Raw genomic sequence first — 5,799 nt, 5'->3', positions numbered from 1 at the left:
AAGCTGTGCGTGGCGCGACGAGTGCGCGCGGCCTCCCTCCCCTCCCCCTCGCGGGAGTCGGCCGGCCAATCCCGCGGCTGCACACAAATGACCGCCCAACGCGGGGGCGGGGCCAGCTGGTGACGCGACGGCGGAGCGGCGGTCAGCCCGCCCCCGGCCCCGGCTAACCAATCACCACCCTGGAGGGCCCTCGGCACTCACGCGTCAGAAGGGATCAGGACGCGACCACTGCTTGGTTGGAATCGGAAGCCCGGGGGAGTCACTAGCCATCACAATGGGTCGTGCTACTGGGCCAGCTGGGGTGGGGGTGGGAATGGGGGATGATGACAAAGGGTTATCCCACTGGGTTCCCCAAAAGGGGGCCTCCTTAGCGGGTTGGCCAACCCGTGTGGTAGCTCAGGGCGATGTTTCAGAAATACAGGCGCGCCACGTTTGAAGCAAACCTGGTCATTCCTTTGTAGCGCTTTAAAAATAGTTAAAAATGTTTCTTTGTAAACGTGTTATTCTTTGGTGAGGAATCTGATAACCAAGGAGCAGAAGGATGGTCTGTGGCAGAGCTGGGGAGGGGTTTCAGAGGCATTTCTACCCAGGCTACGCCAGGCATGTTGGTTTGCTCGTGTATGTACGGGGCCGGCTTTCTCTCTGTAGCTGGAGTACAAGCTGTGATTGTGTGTCCGTCACAGTGCCCGGTCCATAGTGAGCGCACCAAAAGAGTGCTTGGAACAGAGGCGTTTGGGGTTGGGACAGGTCTCCATGTCCACACCGAGCTGCTGCAGGTCTAGGCAACTGTGAGTCTCCCGACACTGTCCAGCATTCAAAATTCAGCTGTGATCCAAGGGCACCTCCTGGTGGCTAAAGGGAAGCTGTTGGGTGGATTACTCACTGTCATCCTGCAACAAAGCATAGACGTTTGTGGAGACTGAGTAGAGCATGCCAGGGTGGTTGTCAATCAGCATTCCTCATTGTGGTGGCTCCATAGCAGCTTCGCTGATAGCATCAGGCACAAATTCCCCAGGCAGCCCTCTTCCACCCCAGCTACTTGGATGTGTTTCTCACACTGAATTCTTTTTGCTTCCCAGCCATTTCAAGGGAGGCACTGCACTGGCCTTGCAATTTTAATAACCAACGCTCATGCTTGTCTCCTACCTAATTCTATCCACCTCTCTCCATTCTCCTCTTGGGCCTTTTCAGCTTCTCTCTACACTTAGACTTTTTACTCTCAGACACATATAGATACCTCCTTGATCGTTTTTGAAATGGCTTTTACTAATTAATCTTCATTATTATCGTTTTCTAACTTGGGTTCCTTCGATGTTCCAGGACAGACTTCTCAAATGTAGACTCTGAATCTGCTGTCACTCACCTTCATACACTGCATTTTGCATTCTGTCTTCCTAATGCCCCAAGTTTTCTGAGGTCGCCAAAACTAATGTCCGCTTAACAGTTTTCATCCTTCTAAAACTTTCAACTCACCGTCCTTTTCTCCTCTGTTTTTATCCTGCTTCTCGTAGCTCTGACCATCTTCTTCCCTCCACCAATTTCCCCACTCTTATTTATTTTCTCTTATCTCCATCCCCCTTCCCTCACACGCAACCATTCAAATGAGTTTAAGAGATATTATTTTGCCTGCGTTCTTGCAAGACATGTCTTTTTAATGCACACTTCTTTTTACCATAACTTTTTATTGTGGAAATTTCCAAAAAGGCACAAGTACAGTATAGAGATAATATTATAATGAACCCCTGTGGACCCTTTACCCAGCTTCAACATTATCAGCATTTTCCTGATCCTCCTTGCCTTGCTCAAAGTGCAAGTAAAGCTTTTATGAAGCCCTACAAGGCTCCGCTCAATGTGCTTTTCTCAATGGCCTCATTTTTCTGAGTTTATCTCCCAGTATTCTGCCTCTTGATCTCTCCAGTTCAGGGCCCTGGGCGGTGATGCCAACCTCCCACCTAAGTGTTTATGCCCGTGCCCTCCCTCCACCTGCGATGCTCTTCCCCTATTTCCTCCCTTGCTCCAATTCTTCTTCACTCAGATATGACCTTCTCATGAGAACTTCCCTGCCCACTATCTAATTTATGGCGCCCCTTGGCCTGGTGTTGTCAGCACCACGCTCAGCCAGTGAGCAAACCGGCCATCCCTATATAGGATCCGAACCCGTGGCCTTGGTGTTATCAGCACCGCACTCTACCGAGTGAGCCACGGGCCAGCCTTTTCCTGATCTTATTTCATCTAGCCCCTCTACTTTTTTTTTTCCCTGAAGTATTTAAAAGCAAATCTCAGACATAATGCCTTTTTGCCTGTAAATACTTCACTGTCTGTTTCTAATTTAAAATATCAGCATTATGCTTTGTTAATATTATCTAACATTCATATTCAGATTTCTCCTAGTTGTCACAAATGTCTTTTTACAGTCAGTTTCTTCTAATCTGGACCTAAGCATGGTCTATCCATTATAATTATGTAAATAATGTCATATAGCTCATTGTTTCTTACTTTTTTCCACTAAGCACTATGTTGCTGTGTGATATCTAACTACTGAGTAGTACTTCATGGTGTGCAACCCCATATTTTATCTATTCATCTCTGGGTATATAACACTCAAGTTGCCTCCAACTCCCCATCGTTATAAACAAGGTTGCAATTAACATGCTTATGTATGTGCCCTAATTCTGTGTGAGAATTTGGGGAGATATAAATGCAGAGGTGGAGTTGCTGGGTTGTTGGGTCATAGTGTATGCATAGAACTAACTTGTGTAAGTAGTGCCAAGTTGTTCTCTGGAAAAGCTGTCCCAGCATACGCCTCCCACCTGTAGCACATGAGGGGCCCTGTATCTCTACGTCTCTGTCAGTGTTTGACATCCACCTTTCTAATTTTTGCCAGTCTAATAGGTATAAAGTGATATTCTACTGTGCTTTAGTTTGTATTTCTTTAGTTACCAAGATTTTAAGCATCTCTTCTTTTCGGGGGTTTACTCTTCTATACATTTTCTTTTTTTTTTTTTTTCCCCCCTTTTTGTCTTTTTTACTGACCGGTAACGGGATCGCAACCCTCGGTGTTGCGCCCGCACCGCGCTCAGCCAGTGAGTGGGAACCGGTCTCCACATGGGATCCGAACCCTCGGCAGGAGCGCCGCCACGCTCCCAAGCGGCGCACTCTCCAGTGCGCTACCGGGCCGGCCCGACATTTTCTATTCATATTTTTTTACTCATCTTTCTTTTCAGGTTGGAGTCTCCTTCTTGTTGATTTGTAGAACTTTCTTGTGTATTCTTTTTTTTTTAAAGATGACCAGTAAGGGGATCTTAACCCTTGACTTGGTGTTGTCAGCACCACACTCACCCAGTGAGCAACCAGCCATCCCTATATGGGATCCGAACCCGTGGCCTTGGTGTTATCAGCACCACACTCTCCCGAGTGAGCCACAGGCCGGCCCCTCTTGTGTATTCTAGATATTAATTTCTTAATGGTTTAAAACTTCTCTCATTCTACCAGTTATTAACTTTGTCTATGGTGTCCTTGCTTGAACAGAACCCTTATTTGTTTATGCAATCAATTTTTTTTTTTTTTTTTTTTTGGGGGGACCGGCCGCACCGCGCTCAGCCAGTGAGCACATCGCACCGGCCATCCCTATATAGGATCCAAACCCGCAGCGGGAGCACTGCTGTGCTCCCAGCGCCGCACTCTCCCGAGTGCGCCACGGGCTCGGCCCTGCAATCAATTTTTTAAAGTGTGTGCTTTTGAAGTATTGTACAAGATGCTCTTTTCTCTCCCCCATCCCCACCCCCAAGTAACAAAGATATTCTCTTCACTTTCTCCTATTAACATTATAGTTTTTATGTTTCACATTTAGGTCTATAGTCCATTTAGAGCAGTGCTGTCCAATAGAAATATAATGTGAGCCACATATGTAATTAAAAATTTTCCAGTAAACACATTAAAAAAGTAACCCAAAACAATTGAAATTCACTTTAATAATGCTTTTGAAATCCAGTATATCTAAAATATTATCATTTTGGCACATAATCAATATAAAAATTAAGATATTAAAATCTTTCCTCTTAAGTCCTTGAAATCTGGTGTGTATGTTGTACTTCCAGCACATTTCAGTTTGGACTAGCCTCATTTCAAGTGCGCAGTGGCCACCTGTGGCCAGGGGCTGCTGACCTAGCATCCAGCTCTGTAAGTGGTGTTAGATAAGAATGCAAATACATTTTTCTCTAAATAATTAATCCATTTTCGTCTGTCCATATTCCCCCATTAATCTGTGGTGCCTGCATTTGTTGTGTTTTTGTGTCCTAATTTGTTTCCTATCCCTCACTGCCCCATTCCATCTGCCATCTTTCCTGGAACTTTTCTTTCCTCCACCCACATCTGAAGGTGTTTCCCAGGCTTCCTTCTTGACCCCATGTTTATCCTCTTCTCCGCTCTGCCCTTAAGGAACCATGCCGTAAAGCAGCTTCAGCCACTGCACGAGCAGATGGAGCTCAGACCACATCTTCAGCCCCATTCTCTGTTCACGGTAGCTGTGTTCCGCAGCACCACTTCAACTGGCTGCCCCACTCACGTTTTATATTAAAACGACCATTTCTCCATAAATTTCTCTCCCCCATATGCATTTCCTTGTAAGATTTCCTATTATTACTTTCCCCCCAAGCCTCCAGGCTTGGCTCCTTGGAGTGCAAATACCCAGGTTCTCTGAGCACCCCACAGTGTATGACTGTCCCTTCCTTCATACAGTGGAGACTTTGCAGTTGCACTTGAAGGACAAGAGGTGTCTGTGTAGTGCTGATGTAGTATTCCATCTTGTCCCATGACAGTGTTCCAGTTACATTTATCCACAAGTTTACTGTGGGATACGAAATCTGCCCATTTGAAGAGAAAGGGACAATTATCCTGTGGTCTACCAGATCTCCTCTTTGGAGCCCATTCTGGGCCTATGCTGTGCTAGCCCTGGGCCTGCACACACCTCATGACAATCAGGCAGGGGTCTGCTTAGGCAGGGCCCTTGGCTAATTACACTAAAGGTGGGACTGCTTGACTGTGTATGAAAAACAACGAAAGAACAAAGCTTTTCTTGTAGGAGGCACCAAGGAGTGGTCACCTTCATCAACATCTGGAGTCAAAGACTATTGCCCTAAAACCTCTAAATGCCAAGCCAGAGACAAGGGAGAAGCCACCTGCTCCTTTTTAAATACCTCTCTAGACGTAGAATATACTCGTGTGTTTACACACTTAGGGTGTACCTCATGGCTTCCCAGGGTAACATTCTATTGGTCAATGGATTGGGAACGTGCCACTTATCTGATCCCTGCCTGAGCTCCCTTGATTCTACTGGAGAGGAGACAGAAAGTGGGGTCAGTAATCAACCACTATGTGCTCCACTCTCAGGCTGAGCAGGGCTCAGACCAGGTTGTAGCAATGCTCCCAGCCTTCCATTTTTGAAAACAGTTGAAAGAATCACAAGTGAAGGAAGCTGCGCACCAGGGAAGGAGTCCCTCACTGCCTTTTAACAGGAAAACTGCTTGTCAGCATCATCCCGACCCAGGTGAACTTTGGACTACAAAGAGGCTGGGCAGGGCTGGCCTGTGGCTCACTCGGTAGAGTGCGGTGTTGATAACACCAAGGCCACGGGTTCGGATCCCATATAGGGGATGGCCAGTTTGCTCACTGGCTGAGCGTGGTGCTGACAACACCAAGCCAAGGGTTGAGATCCCCTTACCGGTCATCTTTATCTTTTTAAAAAAAAAAAAAAAAAAAAAAAAAAAAAGAGCCTGGGCATTAGAGAGCCCAGCAAGCTGA

This window comes from Galeopterus variegatus, unplaced genomic scaffold (genome assembly GCF_000696425.1).
Source record: "Galeopterus variegatus unplaced genomic scaffold, G_variegatus-3.0.2 Scaffold1795, whole genome shotgun sequence".
Classification (NCBI taxonomy): Eukaryota; Metazoa; Chordata; class Mammalia; order Dermoptera; family Cynocephalidae; genus Galeopterus; species Galeopterus variegatus.
The sequence above is the reverse complement of the archived record's forward strand: the minus strand, read 5'-3'. Positions refer to the sequence as shown.